An 18418-nucleotide genomic window follows, 5' to 3' on the forward strand; every position below is an offset into this window, starting at 1 on the left:
GGTTCTTTTGATTTGTTTCAACCATTTAAAAATGTAAAAATAATGCTTTGCTCACAGGCTATACAAAAACAGACAGCAGGCATATTTGGCTTGAGATCTACAGCTTGAAATCCCCAGCTAAGCGAAAGTTCATTTTTTAATTAATTTTCCTTGCTGTTACCTTTGGTGGGACAAGCTTACGTTTAGGCTCACTCTTAAACTGAGGGTATAGCCCTCTGAAGACAGCTCTGTTTACAAGAGAGGATTCTTATTAGACTGCCTTGGTGGCTACAGAGTTTGTCTCTGCCCTCAGTAGTCTGATTTGTGCAGAGGAAGCTCAGGGTCAAATGCTTTTGCACAAATTCCTGGGGCAAAAGGCAACTTATGCACTAATTTAGCTCCCTGGGTTTCTGTATTCATTTTGTTTTTGGCCTGTGAATTTTTAAAATTTGTTAATTCAGTTGTTCATTTATCTATCATTTATTGCTATTATCAGTAAGAGGGCAAGTCAGAATATTTTATTATTCTGCAGAAACAGAGATCCTCTAATCACAAGTCATTTTTATTCACACTATCTAAAACCAATGTACTGTTTTAGCCTCTGTAAATTTTTCAAAGTTTTGGAGGTTAAAGTCATAGAGAGATTTTCAGATTTCTTCCTATGAGTTTTATTTCAGTCCAGCCTAACAGCTCTTAAGAAAGACTGTCAATATTGTTAAAATACATTTAACACTGTCTGGCTACTTAAGGTAACTTTAATGTAGGTGGAAATCTTAATCAAGATTTAATTCCTGTTTATAAATAAAATTTGATGTATTATAAATGGTAAAAATATTAAATCAGTAAGAAATACCAAATGGAGGAAAGAAATAAATCTTTTCTAGGGAAGATTACTTTATCTATTCAATTTAATTTGTTTGATGCAGGACCTAACAAGATTTCATAGATCATCAGCTTTATAAGAAGGATCATCCAAGTTTTATTCTCTTTATATGCTCTTAATGTTCGCATTAGCACAATTTCTGAAACATATTCTCTAAGTGAAGTTGGTATAATCTAACTCAGAAGTAGTTCCTAATTCTGATAAATTTTTCTTGTCTGGACAGTCTCTAACAGATTTTGCCAAATGGAAATTTATGCTATCAATTCAGTTTTTTTAAGTGCCATTAAGACTTTTAAACTGTACATGAATGTCAAATTCCTTGCCCCACCCCATTTAAGAACATTTAAAGTTCACTGTCTTAGCAAATTTCAATTATACAATACAGTGTTATATAAACTATAGTCACCATGTTATATATCAGTTCCTCAGACTTCATTATCTCATAGCTGAAAGTTTGTAACCTTTTGTAACTTCTCCGTATTTCCCACCACCCCCAGACCCTGGAAACCACTTTTCTACAATTTTTTAAAAGATTATACATATAAGTGATACCATGCAGAATTTGTTTGTGTCTGGCTTATTTCACTTTGTTTAATGTCTTTAAGGGCCATCCATGTTGTTGCAAATGGCAGGATTTCCTTCCTTCTCATGCCTGAATATTCCATTGTGTATGTGCACATATATACATGTATATGTGTGTGTATACACACACACACACACACACACATACACATACACTGCATCTTCTTTATCTCTTCATTTGTTGATGGACACTTAGGTTGTTTCCATATCTTGGCTAATATGAACGATGTTACAATAAACACAAAAGTGCAAATACCTCTTCGATACTCTGTTTTCATTTCCTTTAGACCATGGTCCTTTTCTGGAATGATTAAAAAAGATAAATGAATACAAATTCTAGAGTACCAATATAATTTAGGCTTTACATAACTTTCAATTCTGGTAGCCAGACTTGTTTTAACTGTAGATGGTCTAAGACTACTGGCCAGAGAATATAGCTGGTTTCTGTCCCCAGTTCCTGTGAGGTAGCCTCTAAAGCCTTGGGATTTTGCCAGTGATAGGAGTGGCTCTGTTATTCATGGTGGGCTTCTAGAGTTTATACTAGTAAGATTCAGGATAGGGCAGAGACATGCTAGAAAGAGCAATCATGAGATTATAAGACTGGGACCTTAACCCATACAGTATCAGTACAACCTGTGTGGAGGGGAGGGAGGATGGAGATTGAGTTCAACCTATGGCCAATGATTTCTGGGGTTTCCCAGGTAGCTCAGTGGTAAAGAATCCTCCTTCCAGTCAGGAGATGTGGGTTCAATCCCTGGATGGGGAAGATCCCCTGGAGGAGGGCATGGCTACCCATTTCAGTATTCTTGCCTGGAGAATCCCAGGAACAGAGGAATCTGGCAGGCTACAGCCCATAGGATCACAAAGAGCTGGACACAACTGAGCAACTAACCTTGCATGCATGCATGACCAGTTATTTAGTCAGTCATACTTACGTAATGAATCCCAATAAAAACTCTGGACACTGAAGCTCAGATATGCTTCCCTGGTTAGTGATACACTAATCACTGTCACACATTGACGTGAGGCAGGTAGCTGACTCCATGGGGAAAGGACATGGAAACTGACACGGAAACCTCACACATCGGGCCCCTCCAGACATCACCCTGTAAGTCTCTTCTTTTGACTGGTTCTGATTTGAATCTTCTGTGCCTTAATAAAATTATAATTTATATTTAGTGCTTTCCTGAATTCTGTGAATTCTTCTAATGAATAATCAAACCTGAACGGGTCAAGCTGCTGCTGCTGCTAAGTCGCTTCAGTCATACCCGACTCTGTGCGACCCTATAGACGGCAGCCCGTCAGGCTCCGCTGTCCCTGGGATTCTCCAGGTAATAACACTGGAGTGAGTTGCCATTTCCTTCTCCAGAACAGGTCAAGGGAACTTCCCAAATTTGTAAGCAGCTGGTCAGAAATGAGGGTAGCTCTGGGAAATCATAAGCTTGTAGCTGGTGAATGAAATGAGGGCACTCTTGTGGAAGACTGTGCCCTTAACCTATGAAATCTGGCCCAGAATTGCATTGCAAAGGCTCTACAAATTTACTGCCACCTGTATTCCTGAGCTACTTTCTCTAACCTCTAAGTTCTTGGTTCCAGAGAAGGCAATGGCACCCCACTCTAGTACTCTTGCCTAGAAAATCCCATGGATGGAGGAGCCTGGTAGGCTACAGTCCATGGGGTCGCTACGAGTCGGACACGACTGAGCAACTTCACTTTCACTTTTCCCTTTCATGCACTGGAGAAGGAAATGGCAACCCACTCCAGTGTTCTTGCCTGGAGAATCCTAGGGACGGCGGAGCCTGGTGAGCTGCCGTCCATGGGATCGCACAGAGTCGGACACGACTGAAGCGACTTAGCAGCAGCAGCAGCAAGTTCTTGGTTCAGAGAGGAATTTAGACCATTTTTAAAGAATAAGCCTGCTATACATTATACAATTTAATTGCAATTGTAACAGTAGTGATTATTTCTGATGTAAATCAGACATCAGAGATTTTTTTCCCAACAAACTTTTATTAAGGATATTCCATGGGTACATTCTAGATGGCATGATACAGAGATAATACACAATTCCTGCTGCCAGGGAGTTTTGATCTAGGAAAGACTCAGATAAACCATTACAACAGAATTAATTAGTGTGATAAAAGAAACATGACATAGGAAACACGGCAATGCCAAATGAGTAGGTGAGAAAGAAAAGCAGAGGCCTGGAAGAAATGCTAATAGAAGTATGAGAGCTGGGCAGGGTAAGAAGGAGAAACAGACAGTGTGGAAGGTGAAGAATGGAGTGCCCTCTGGGACCTGATACAAAGTTGACTTGCACATAGGAGAGTTAAGAGGTGCAGCCAGAGAGAAACACTGGGCCCAGAATACAAAATATCTTACAGACACTATGCTAAGAAGTGGGAGTGTACCTTGAATGTAGTTGGAAAGCACTGAAGGATTTCAAGCAGGAGAATAAAGTAAAAGATGTGTTTCAGAGAAAAAAAACAAAATAGAAACCAACCACTCCCCCCCCCCCAAAAAAAACAAACTGGAACACTTTTATAAATAGATTAAATATCAGATGAGATTGGAATCAGTCTTAAGAAGTGATGAGGTAATTCCAGAGGAAAACAGTAACCTTTGGAATTGGAAAGATGGAGTCAGAAACAAGAGATATAAGGAGGTAAAATGGGAACATACTTATTTGATTTTGAAGGGGTCGGCACTTAGGGACGCATCAGGGTTTGGTCTGGATGGTGCTTCTTGTCACTAAATGGAATCCAGGAAGAACAGCATCCGTGGTGGGAAGAGTAGAGTTCAGTTCTGTATGTACTGAGATGCTGTGAAACAACTAAGTATAGCAGACATATGGCTGAACGTGTGAGACGGCAGTTCGGGAAAGTTATTGCAAGTGAAAATACAGACACGAGGGTCATAACTTTAACAACGATTCTGGAATTACAGGAATGAATAAGGTATCAAATTGGAGTTTGTAGAACAAGAAAAGAATGAATAAGACCAAGAAAAGCATCCCCCAAAACACCAACGTTTGAAAAGTAGAGGGAACGAAAACATAGAAATTGAAGAGAAATGGTGTCACAAACCAAGGAAGAATCAACAAAGCTGCAAAGATCCAGCAGCAGAATGTAACACAGGTCATTAGAGACCATGGTTTCACTGTAGAAGGGATGAAAATCAGATTAAAGAACAGCAGGATTAACAAAATAGCAGGAAGGAGGAATCTGAGATGATCTCTGGATATTTTTGCAAAACATGCTATGTGAGGGGAAGAAGTATTGGGTAATAGCTAGATGGGGTAACAATTAGAGGAAGGTTGTTCTGATTATTTTTAAGATGAGTACACTCTAATATGCAGAAGGTAAAAAGCCAGCAGTGAGGGAGTAGTTGAAATTAGGGAAGAGGATAATGGGCTTCCCTGGTAGCTCAGTCGGTAAAGAAACTGCCTGCAGTGCAGGAAACCCAGGTTCAATCCCTGGGTCAGGAAGATCCCCTGCAAAAGGAAATGGCAACCCACTCTAGTATTCTTGCCTGGAGAACCCCATGGACAGAGGAGCCTGGCGGGCTACAAGGGGGTCCATGGGTTGCAAGACTCAGACACAACTTAGTGACTAAATCACCACCATAATGGATGAAGCTAGGGCTCTGTGAACGTGGGAGAAGAGATTAAGAGAATGGGTAGAGGGATACATGTTCAACAAACAATATGAGGAAAACCTTACCGTGAGTAGGAAAGAAAAAAACAATGGTAGGGATGGCACTACAAAGAGAAAACTTAAATTACAACTCCAACTACCTACAAGGACAGGGCATTAGTTAACAATGGAAATCCTATTGATCCTGCTATTCTTTGAAAATGATGCAAACTAGGCAACGATTTATGTACATTCTCTACAGAAGAATGCCATACATAATATCAGGCCCAAAGAATAAGAAGTATTTCCACACCATGGTTTCCTTTTCCTGAGGAAGCCAGGAATTAACTACTGAAATAGATACATAAGTGGACATTCTGTTTCTGCTGAGTACGCAGAAGGCATGACTATATTGTGTAGGTATATTCACAACATTTTAAACTAGCAGTCACTAGTACTCATTTTTCTATGAAAACAGTTTCATAAAAATAGACCACAAAACATAATTCATCCTATAACTGAAATTTTTCAATATGACTTTGGCAGTTTTCATGGAAAAAACAAAACACTCTGCAATTATGGTGTACTTAGCTGTCTGGAATCCTTAAAAGGTGAGTCACTCATTTATGAACACCAACCCCACAGGGCAACCAATTCAAATTTCTGTCCAGGAAACAGACTTCTGAAGGAGAACTTATAAAAATGGGGCTCACAAGAACCCCATTAACCTGTATGTTGTGTGGAAGATTGCTATTTCCTTATGTTTTCCCAGCATCCAGGTAATAACATTCACTTTCCTGTACAGATTGTATGGTCATCAAGTAACCTTCAAGCTGGTATCTGAAAGAAGAAATGTCTAAATTAGAAATACACACCCCCTACCTCTCCCCAAACACTAATAAAGTTGACAAAATGATGCCCAGATTTTTGTATGTCAGAAACAGGTAAATGTAGTATTAGTACATTGCTATGACACTGGTATTCTGGGTAACCTGGAAAATCCAGTTAACATGTTTGTAAGGCTGAAGTTCATCTGCAACTAAATAGTTCATCTGCAATATAGTTCCCCCCTCCAAACTGTGACATAAATAAAATGGTTATCTGGTGATCAGTCAAACATCCAGAGTTTCCTTGTGTTACCTAGATATTACAAAAAGAACAGAATTAGATCAAGCTATTAGAGTGTTATCCAGTTTAATTAATCCCCTTTTCGCTCTCTTCTCCCACTGTACACTGCCTGTACCTTTATTACAGCATGTATTGCTGCCTATTATCACGTTATCACTATGGAACACAGCTACTGATGCTGTTTTTGCCACCTGAATATAATTTCTAGAGGGCATAGATAGTAACTTATGTTTTCTTTTTCCCTAAGAATATAGGACACATAGCCTTATATAAACACAAGACACTCAATAAATATTTATTGTGTTGAACCAGGGACAATTAAGGTCTAATAGGTATTATAGGGATACAAATTAGTTGTGAAAGGAATTAAGCTAAATCTCTGCATGTGGTGGACACTCACGAATATGCAAGAATATGTTAAAAATGTGGTGCTCCAGAAATTTGTATGTCTAGCTCTCAGGGCTTTTGGGGAGAAAGGCATAAAAGTATTTCAAGTAATTTGCATAAATTAGTAATAGTCTCAACTCTCACTCTATTTATTCCTGTATCCAGCTGGTTACAAGAGGGGGGAAAAATCCCATAGCTCATTCTAGTTTTGTTGAATTTCACAAAAAAACTGGATTTCATGTTTAAAATAATCAAATGTCATGACACCCTGGAAAAACCGAGAGTTTTTTAATGATACATTTCTTTGTGGTTTTAAACATTACTAAGGTGAATGTAGAATATCATTAACTTAGGTCTGAATTTATTTTTATTCTCCTGACATTTGATGTAAACTTCTAAAAGTAAGTTTAGAAGCTTGGATTGAAACAGGATCCAGTTTGGATTGACATCAGATTTTAATCAATCCTTGTCTTCCCTTCGTCCATTTAATTATGTTCATCATCATCCACATTGATTTATATAATTAATGCACCTCAACTTATTGTGCCACTGAATAGATTCAAGATTGATTATCACTTAATCTACAAATCACTATAATAGTTCATCAAATCACTTCCCTCTGTTTAGTCTCTCCCTTCTCAGTTCCATTAAGCATATCTACTTGATGGCTCTTGTTAAGCAGCAGTCTCACCAAGTCACTCTGCAAATACTGAGCATCTGTTAAGAGCCAAGTACTGATACAGATGTTACAGAGAATATAAAAACAGGTAAAACACTGCCCTTGTCCTTCAAATCCACAGTGTAACTAAAGAAATAACAAGCAATAATAATAAAACATTAAAGGAAATGAGAAGTGGAAGAAAGGAAAGAGATTGCAGCTCAGGTGAGATACTATAGTATACATTTAAAATATACTGTATTTTAGACTAGAGTTTAAAAGTTAAGATGCCTATGGAGTAGAGAAGGAGTATTCCAGGTAGATGTAACAATACTAAGCAATGAGCGGCTGTGAAAGTTAAAACAAAATAACTGGAAGTAATATACAAAGCTTAGTCACTCAGTCGTGTCCAACTCTTTGCAACCCCACAGACCATAGCCCTCCAGACTCCTCTGTCCATGGGGATTCTACAGGCAAGAATACTGGACTGGGTTTCTATGCCTTCCTCCAGGGGATCTTCCCAACCCAGGGATCAAACCCAGGTCTCCCGCATTGCAGGTGGATTCTTTACTGTCTGAGCCACCAGTGAATCCCAATATACAAGGAAGATGAGATAAAACAATTTGGGCTCAGCTAGTAAAGAATCCACCTACAATGTGGGAGACCTGGGTTTGATCCCTGGGTTGGGAAGATCCCCTGGAGAAGGAAACAGCTACCCACTCCAGTATTCTGGCCTGGAGAATTCCATGGGCTGTGTAGTCCATAGGGTCACAAAGAATCAGACACGACTGAGCTACTTTCATTTTCACAAACCTGGGCAGCAATCTCATTACATGCTGTCTAATGAAGACTACTCTTTAAAAGTGCTACTCTAGTACACAATGATACAGCATATAATATTACCTTAAAATAAAAACAAACAAAAATCAAGTAACACAGATCCAGGGTACATACTCAAAAAAGAACATAGCAGGTGAACAATAGTTTAAGAAATAGAAAACTGGTCATTGGGCCACCATGTGCAGCTGGGCAGGCTGTATGCAGTCTATGTGAATGGCACTTTTGGTGCACTACCTATTCAAAGGTACTCAGTAACCCTGATGGTTTCAGACAGGTGAGTATTTAACTTTGTGGGGGTCTCGCTTTGCAAAAGGGAACTCATTCAGGGGGAGATGCATCCGAAGGCAAGAAATTAAGTCAAAAGACTGAAATCAGTTGTATGGTTCAGTCTCTTGAAACAGCAAGATAGAGATGTTGGTCCTTAGGAACTAGGTATAAGCAAGGAATCAAGATCAGTATGACTTCTGAGTGTAGTTTCCATGTAAGATTATTACAGCTTCTTCAAGAAAAGGACTGGCTGCAGACAACACAATGCCATAATCCCCTCAAGTATCCCCAACTTACTGATGGAGTTTAATTGGTCATAGACCAAAATTATTAGGAAAGGAAATAATTGGAAGGAAATGTCATTGTATTATTATTGAAAGAAAAACATTTGTCTTTTTTTAGTAGTGATTAATACCACATTTGCTTCCTTTCATTATAAATAACATTTCAGCTACATTATAATTTTTAAAAGGTTTGCGCTTTAGCCTAGAAATCCGTACGTTTTCTGAGTACAAATATATTAATGGCAAGTTCACTTTTTGGGTGAGGGGAGAGGAGAGAGGAGAGAATGGTCCCAAAGTGCAGCTTTAGTTAGACATAGAGAAATTTTGTAAAAACCAACTGATCAGAAAAAAATCTTTGTCTGGTAACATATCAACTAATGTTAATTGTGTACCACACTGAAGGCCTTTTGATATACACTTTACATACATTACTACATTTAATCCTCAGAAAACATCTAAAGGTAGTAATATTTATAATGGCAGCTAAGAACTGAATGATTACTAAGTACAAGACACTGTTCAGAGCAATTTATACACAGTATTACTGCCTGTAATCCACAAGACAGTCCTATGAGATAACTACCTTTATTATCTACATTTTACACATAATATATCTAAGGATTCAGGAATGTTCCTAAGGTCACACTTTCAGCACGGAGGGCCAGAATTCAAGTCGAGTAGTCTGACTTCGGAGAAGGCAATGGCACCCCACTCCAGTACTCTTGCCTGGAAAATCCCATGGATGGAGGAGCCTGGTAGGCTACAGTCCATGGGGTCACTGAGAGTCGGACACGACTGAGCGACTTCACTTTCACTTTTCCCTTTCATGCACTGGAGAAGGAAATGGCAACCCACTCCAATATTCTTGCCTGGAGAATCCCAGGGATGGCGGAGCCTGGTGGGCTGCCGTCTATGGGGTCGCACAGAGTCGGACACGACTGAAGCGACTTAGCAGTAGCAGTAGCAGCAGTCTGACTTCAAAGCCCAGGTTGTTTTTTTTTACTTTACAATATTGTATTGGTTTTGCCATACATTGACATGAATCCAAAGCCCAGGTTCTTAATCACAGCTTTCTACTGCTTCTGAAATTGGTATTCATAGCATAAACAGTATCTTTGATACTACTGTTGCATTTTATCAAGTGCCTATTATTTAATGAACGTTCAAAGAGGAGCAATAACCAGAAGCGAAGATAAGATTAAAATAGATTCTATTTGAGTCTGGATACCAATAAGCCATTATTTTCAGAAAATGTAATGAACTTGGAAAGTGAGGTGCTGAAAACTGCTGAAAAGAAACAATGCTACTCAGTTACAGCAGAAAACTTTACTGTAAATCAAGCAAAAAAATCAAATAAACTAAAATGCAAGAAAATCAGGTTAAGATGAATCATGCCCTATGCCTGCCTAGGATTTAGAAAATGAAAACCAAATCCACTCCAGGAAAATTAAGTTTGTGGAAATTCTGCAACTTGATATAGACAGGGGTTTAATTTTGGTTAAAAAGGTTTCTAGATTTACCACAGGAAAAAAATCAGCCTCTAAGTAACATAAGTGACCATATTATCTGAATAACTCAATGTCCACAGAGTTTATTAGTGTACATATTTAATAACGACAAGAACTTATGTGGTTTTAAAAAAATTTATATTCTGGTTATGCTAATTTCCAGGCTTATGGAATCACTGCCTTGCTCACTGCTTCATATCAGAATCTGTTAAAGGAGGGAAGGTAGGAAAAGAGGAGGTCGATGACAAAGAGACTCTCTGGGGTTTAGAACCATGAAACAAAGCAAAGGCCCACAAGTGCAAAGATCCCAGGTGGATTCCCGGTCTAATATTCTTTGCATTCTAACTTGCTCCTTCTACAGAAAGAAGTTTCTGAATCTTAGAGTGTTTCTTAGAAATCATCTAGCTAAATATATCTATTTCACTGACAGCAAACCTAGTCCAAACTCACATAGTGACTTGGCAACAGAGCTGGAGTAAATGGGCATCCTGACCATGGGCATCCTCTCTGGACATGACTATATTCTTTAGATACACACAGTCGCTGGTGCATACATATTCCTACTGAAAGTATCTTAATTTGTAAATCATTTTGCTTACTTACAGGTACAGATTCAGCACTTAAATAACATTGTGATGGGGGAAATACTTTTGCTTTTAAAAAAAAGTAAACTTACTGTACACATATTTACACCATGTTATGTGTCAAATATATCTCAATAAAATTGGAAAAATACTGTTTGTATAAGTACAGCAAAGAGATTAGAAAAATGATAGTGTTTGCTATCTTTAAAAATAAATAAATAAACTTGCTTAGAAATGTCTTCAATTAATATTATCTTCAAAAACACTTTCATCCAAAGTGAATTCCAAACTGACTCTTCAAGGATAGATATGAGTTAGCCAGAGGATGGAGAGAAGAAATTGGAGTCTCAGGGGAGGATAAGCAAAGAAACTGTTTCAGGCAACTGTTCGGCATAAGCAAATGACTACAGAGAGAAACACAATACTTTGCAGATGGGGGACCTCTTAGCAAGTTTGGTATTACTAGAGACTAATGCTCAGCACAAGAGATGAGGCTGGAAAATATACTACCAAAAACACTGAAATTGAAATACCTGAACTACTTGTTGCTCAGTCACTACATCACGTCCAACTCTTTGCAACCCCATGAACTGCAGTACGCCAGATTTCCCTTTCTTTACTATCTTTCAGAGTTTGCTCAAACTCATGTCCATTGAATCATTGCTATTTTGATTTGTGACAGAATGTTATATTCTTCTTTCTCTTTCAAGAGCACATTTCCTATTTTTTCATGAACAAACTACTTTTGAAGTGAAGTGAAGTCACTCAGTTGTGTCTAACTCTTTGTGACCCCATGGACTGTAGCCTACCAGGCTCCTCCATTCATGGGATTTGCCAGGCAAGAATACTGGAGTGGGTTGCCACTTCCTTCTCCAGGAGATCTTCCTGACTCAGTGATTGAACCCGTATCTCCCGCATTGTAGGCAGATGCTTTACCGTCTGAGCCACCAGGGAAGTTCACATTTCCTATTTTTTCATGAGCAAACTACTTTTACCTACTTCAATTTTTTAATCAGCTTTTTACTTAAGTATAACTTACATACAATAAAATTGATCAATTTTCAGTATACAATTAGATGAGTTTTGACAAATTACAACCACCATTACAATTAAGATACAGATTATTTTCATCACGTTAAAAAGTTCCCTCATGTGTCCTGCAGTCAATCCTTTCTCCCATCCTTGACCCCTGGTCACCACTGATCTCTCTGCCACTAACCTTTTGCCTTTTATAGAATTTTATATAAACAGAATCATATGGTAAACAAACAAAAAACCACTTTCATCCAACACAAAAAAGATAGTTTTATTAACATTAAAAAATAAAGAAATTAAAGAACGACTCAAAAAAAATTGCATATGAGGTGATAAATATCTTAATTATCAAGGAACTGCATACTGAAACCATAATGAGATAGCAATACACAGTCACTAAAATTTTAAGGACTCACCATACCAAATATTGGCAAGGATATGGAGGAATAGGAACTCATTCATTATTGGCAAGATTTAGCACCATCTACTGTAGTCAAAGGGCTTTCCTTGTGGCTCAGCTGGTAAAGAAACTGCCTGTTGGGGAAGATCCCCTTGAGAAGGGAAAGGCTACCCACTCCAGTATTATGGCCTGGAGAGTTCCATGGACTGTATAGTCCATGGAGTCGCAAAGAGTTGGACATGACTGCGCAACTTTCACTTCCACTGTAGTAAAAACACATGCATCCTATTAACACAGGTATTCAAATTCTTGGGTATATACCAAGAGAAACGGTATATACCGCTTACTTCCAACAAAAGACAGATACAACAATGTTTAGAGCAGACTTCTCAAATTGTACATTTAAGATTTTGTGGACTTTGCTGTATGAAAGTTATATACCATCTTCAAAGTACTCTTTTACTCGTCCATATTGAGATTCTGAGATTCATCCAGGCTGTTTTATGCAGCAGTAGTTCACCGTTTTAATTGCTATATAGTATTGTGTTGTAGAATGGACTACAATTATCTTTTTAATTGTTGCTGAGCATCTAAAATTTTTAAAAATTAATTGTTTAGAATCCGAGTGAACATTTTCTCTGCTCATCAGATTTTGTTTCCTAAAATACAAAGTTCATCTGCATGCTAGCTTTCTTCTACTTTGAATATTAACATATTGGTAGGCAACATTTATTTGGTGCCAATCAAGTCTACAGTGTGAAAGTCAATGACAGAATGATAGAAACAAAGTTTTTCTCAGAAAAAGTATCTCAGAGTATAATAATAATGTTTGTTTAAGATGACTCTTGTGAATCAATAAAATAGTCCACCTAAAGGTCTAATTGATCTATGTCAGGATTTCAGAGAACTACAGTGAACGAGGAAAAGAATGAGAATCAATCTTGGTGAAAGATGAATCTGATTCTCATAATCTGATAGACACTGTAGATTACCATAAAATTAATTTCAAACTCCATATCTGCCATTATTGATTGAGTCTTCACTAAATGCCTGATACTGTGCTAAGCCCTTAATATGTATTCTTTCATTTAGCCTCATAATAATCCTATGAAGGATGGTATTATTATCTCTATTTCACAGATGAGACAACTGAGGTTTAGAAAGGGAATGCACTACTGAAACCATATACAAGCCCTTGTGTCCCTGTCCTTTGAAGTAAAACACTTCCCTGGTGGCTCAGACGGTAAAGAACCTGCCTGAAATGCGGGAGACCTGGGTTTGATCCCTGGGTCAGGAAGATCCCTGGAGAAGGGAATGGCAAACCACTCTAGTATTCTTGCCTGGAGAATTCCATGGACAGAGGAGCCTGGTGGGCTAGCCTATGGGGCTGCAAAGAGTAGGACACAACTGAGTGACTAACACACAACCAGTTTCCCTTGAGTCTCAAAAGACTGGCTCAATAGCTAATGATTCCTGGAAAATCCCATGGATGGAGGAGCCTGGTAGGCTACAGTCCATGGGGTCACGAAGAGTCGGACATGACTGAGCGACTTCACTTTCACTTTTCACTTTCATGCATTGGAGAAGGAAATGGAAGGAAATGGCAACCCACTCCAGTGTTCTTGCCAGGAGAATCCCAGGGACAGAGGAACCTGATGGGCTGCCATCTGTGGGGTCGCACAGAGTCGGACACGACTGAAGCGACTTAGCAGCAGCAACAGCAGGAAATGTGAAGGTACAGAAACAAAGAAGAGATGTTGGGCTGGGAAACTGGTAACAATTTAGACTATAGATTATTACCAGTAATCAGTTACTACAGATTCTTTAACATGGCTGAATCACTGATCTCACAGTTCCCTAAAAGATATAAAGGGCTGACACACATTCCTAAATTGTCTTTAGAGGATGCAGACCCCCACCAGATGAAAACAATGCCCACAAGCACATAGACCCTAGACCTGTTGAGATCCAAAGGTTGATGATGCTTGAAACTTCACCTTGATGTCAACCAATGTGAGAACTATGCATAAGCTGATCACGTACCCTGCAGTCTCCTCCCTTACAACGCCTTTAAAACCCCCTTTCCTAAGCACCTATATAAACGCCAATAAAAATTAATTAAAAACAACAACACTTTCCTGAAAGCCACTGGGGAGTTTGGATCTTTTGAACATGAGCTACCCACTCCCCTTGCGTGGCGCCCTTCAATAAATGCTGTACTTTCCTTCACCACAACTCAGTGTCAGTAGATTAGCTTTACTGTGCACAGGCAAGCAGACCCAAGTTTGGTTCATTAACACTACTGAGCAGAAACACCTAAATTTAAACCCAGGTCTGAATGATATCAAAATCTGAGTTCTTAATCATCATTCAAACTTCTCTCTGCATAATTCTTCCCTTACAAATAATGTATTTATAATATATTACTATATGTAGATGTGTACTCATTCATTCAACATATATCTACTGAGCATATGTGCCAAACATTGTTCTGGGTGTTTCTTTCACATTAGTAAACCAAATGGAACAACAAATTCTTGACTTTCTGGTGCTTATATTCTAGGATGTCATGGACAATAAACATAATAAATTAGTAAATTACACGGTTATGTTAGAAGGTGAATGTGTGCTCTGGGGGGAAACAGCAGATGAAGTGACTGAAACTGTCAGTTTTATACAGGTTAGGCCTCACTGAGGAGGTAAATTTTGGGCAAAGATTTCAAGGAAGTGGAGCCAGGAACAAACAGATATCTGTGGGGTGGTGCTGTGGAGAACACCAGGAAGTGAGGCCATAGAAACAGAAGAGCAGTAAAATGCAATCACACGTGTACTTATGTCTGTAACTCCGGTAGAAATGCAACAAAATAATAACATAAGTTGATGGCTGAGTGGATGGATAAATATGTGATTGAACACATGTAGCAAAAGGTTAAAACTGGAAAACCTAGGAGGTAGCTATATGGATATTTACTGTAAAACGGTTTTAATTTTTCTATATGTTTGAAACTTTTAATGATAAATTATTGATGGAAATGCAGTCATACTTGAAACCTGTTTTAAATGGCAAGACAGAAATCAAATCACACAGAAACACTCTGGAAAAAAAAGATGACACCAGTTTTTTTCTGCTTATATTTGCTGAGGTGGGGAAGAAAAAAGACTGCCATAACATGTTTACTTTATCTACCTCCAGAAAAGTCCTCCAAATCCACACTCCTATTGAGAAATGAAGGCAGGTAGAAAGGTGTGTTTAAGAATTCTATAGTGAAAGTAAGTTCCTTTGACTGAATTTTGAAAAGTAAAACATGAAAATACTTCTGTATTTAAAAACACAGTATTTCTTTACCAACTCAGAATAACTTCATTTTCAATATAGATTTCCTGAAAAGAGATAAAGTATACCTTCCTTTGGATTACTAATTATTCTTTATGGCAATGTTCTTTCCCTGTGAAGCTATTTTGAAATCACTCAAGGAAAATCTGAAAATCGAAACATGCTACAAAACGATCAGCACATTGGAAAATTTTACCTACTCAATAGTGAGCATATAAAGTATATGTGACATGTCATGAGCCTTTCAACATAAATGACTTCCTAAAGTATCATAAGCAAGGCATGTTTATGTTTGATAATTTCACCAATGATTTTTGACCGTCATCAAAATATCACTTTCTGCATTTCATAAAGACTGAAAAAGAAATAACCATAACAAAGAAATTGCTCAGCTCATAGTGAATAATGACCTATTTAACAAACATTTATTGAATACCTACCATGTGCCAGACACTGTGATATGCCTTAGGGATGAGAATATAAATAAAATAAAGCCCCTGATTTCATGAAATTTATGGTTTGATAAAGAAGATACACAACTACAAAACACCTAAATCGACCAGTAAGTATATATATGGAGTGTTATTGTAACAAAAAGGAGATACCTAACCTAGTTTCAGGATCTCTGGGACTACTTCTTTGATTTAGTCTTAAAGAATGAGTAGCAGGGATTTAGGCAGAAGAAAATGGCCAAGGGTATTCCATGCTGAGGTAGCCGCCTGACTAAAGGCAGAGAGGAACAGAGCAGCATGTTGTGGGCACAGAACTAGACAGCTAGAGAAAAAGCTCATGGTAAGTAGTGGAGACAGATGAGACTATAGAGGTAGACAATTGTCACATCATGGTTGATCTTGTGGGACATGTTAAGGAGCCTGGACTTCTCTTGGCCTCAAAAGGATTTAGAAGGGGAGTGACATTTTCAGATTGTATCTGAGCTAGATCTCCTTGGCTCCTGGGAGAAGGATGAATGTGAAGGAGACATGATGACCAGCTGCAGGAGTGGCATAATGAGGACCTGAATCAAGATTGTGATGGTAGCCATGGTTTCTATTGAGAAAGACCAGCAGATTGTCAGATTAAAATGTGAGGTGACTTCCAGGTGTCTGGCTTCGATAAGACCCTATAGATGACAATGTCTTCCAATCAAAGCAGACAATACAGCAGGAAAAGCCAAGTTGAAAACTGATGGATTCAGCTTTGGATGTGTTAGATTTGACATGCCTCTGGGTTACTCAGATGATTTCCAAAAAAAAGTTAAATACGGGATGCTGAGGAAGAGGTCTGAATGAAAGGTGGAAATTTGAGTCTGCAAAATATAAGAGATAACCTGAAATCATGGTAATGAATATTAAGGATTTTGTTTGTTTCTTAATGTAGCCATTCTAATAGGTGTGCAGTAGTAGGAATGGTTTTTAATAATTTCCCTAATGTCTAATAATGTTTGGCATCTTTTCAAATGTGTATTTGCTACTCATGTAACTTCTTTGGGGATGTGTCCATATTTAATTTTTTCCCATTTTTAAAACTGTTTTCTTACTATTGTGTTTTGAGAGTTCTTTGTATATTCTCAATACAAGCCCTTTATTGGATATATGCTTTGCAAATATTTCCTCCCAATGTGTGACTTCAATGTTTTCTGAAGACCATCGTTTTTATTTTGTCGAAGTACAATTTATTTTTTTCTTTTCTCTATCATACTTTTGGTGTTGCACCTAAGAAATCTTTGCCTAAGTAAGTCACAAATCTCTTTCTCCTGTTTTCCCTCGGAAATTTGAAGTTTTCCACTTACATCTATGAGTGAATTTATTTTTGTTTATTGTATGAGGAATGAATCTAACAGTGACAGTGGATAGAACCAATCATTAAGTGTACAGAATGAGAAGGCCAAAGCCTGGATGAAATTCAGAGAGAAAAGATAGCCAAGGAAGCAGAATTGAGCAAAAAAGCATTGTCAGAGAAGCACAATGAAAATTCTGAATAATCAACATTGCCTGCTGAGATATGCAATGGAAATTGTCTTTTTAACTTGGATGAAGTCATTAGTGACCTTGCTTCTGCTAAGTCGCTTCAGTCGTGTCCGACTCTGTGCGACCCCATAGACGGCAGCCCACCAGGCTCCCCAGTCCCAGGGATTCTCCAGGCAAGAACACTGGAGTGGGTTGCCATTTCCTTCTTCAAATTAGTGACCTTAGGAAGACCATATTCAGTCATAACAAATCATCTCGGCATTGGAACATTTAACCAACCACTTTAAGAATTCCCCCTGTGGAAGCGTTGTGGCGAGCTCTGAAATCCGTGAGCATTCTTAAAGGTCACTTCTCAGGGCACAGGAGGGTTTTGGGCTTCCCGACACTGACGATGACTGAGGCAGATTCCAGTCACACACCCCTTGGGACACTCCAGAATAAGGTTTCGGGGACAAACCCGAGGAATCACGGCCCCGCTGGGAAATTAGAACCAACATTCATCACCAGTTTTGCCAAAATGACAGCTCGACAGGAAAGCAGCTGGTTAAATTACGGCCAAATGAAAAGGCGAGGATGGCAATGTGTGCATTAGGGCTATCTCGGGGCAGACTAGGGAAACCCCTTCCACCCGCCACCCTCTGGTGTTTCTGGAGGAGAGAAGGAAGGCTTGGGGCTCCTTGGTCCAACCTCGAGGCTGGCTTTCCTCGCTGGGGAAAAGCTCTTGCACTTACCTGGTTCCAGGTTAGGATGTTTATAAAATTAGGGGATCGTGGGCAGGCCTCGTCCCTTCCCAAAGTCCGTGCTGGGGGACTGATCGGACTCCCGTGACCAGGTGAACTTTCGCCTCCCAGCCCCAGCACCCTGCGGGTCAACGTTAGTGGCGGTGGGACGGGGTGCCCCAGCCCGGAGCCTGCAGAAGCCACCCCTTCCAGCTAGTCGTGAAATGC

General features: G+C 38.9%; 1 protein-coding gene and 1 long non-coding RNA gene across 41 annotated transcripts in view; one reads left to right on the forward strand and one right to left on the reverse strand.

The window, feature by feature from the left end:
• Window positions 1-18411, reverse strand: part of LOC145507178 (uncharacterized) — a 127902-nt gene extending 109491 nt beyond the window's left edge. For 22 of the 40 annotated variants that reach the window (XR_014054642.1, XR_014054651.1, XR_014054645.1 and 19 more), the window contains exons 1-2: window positions 18203-18411; window positions 1701-1745 (exon numbers count right to left, since the gene is read on the reverse strand). The gene's annotated coding sequence lies outside the window, so the exon portion shown is untranslated. The remainder of the gene's footprint in view (window positions 1-1700; window positions 1746-18202) is intronic. The other 18 variants (XR_014054663.1, XR_014054665.1, XR_014054662.1 and 15 more) reach the window with 1 other exon arrangement.
• Window positions 1-18418, forward strand: part of LOC145507181 (uncharacterized) — a 349446-nt gene that overhangs the window by 237242 nt on the left and 93786 nt on the right. The gene's annotated exons all lie outside the window — the stretch shown is intronic.

The sequence above is a fragment of the Giraffa tippelskirchi genome, chromosome 5 (assembly GCF_054371585.1).
Source record: "Giraffa tippelskirchi isolate mGirTip1 chromosome 5, T2T-mGirTip1v1.2.pri, whole genome shotgun sequence".
NCBI classification, from domain to species: domain Eukaryota; kingdom Metazoa; phylum Chordata; class Mammalia; order Artiodactyla; family Giraffidae; genus Giraffa; species Giraffa tippelskirchi.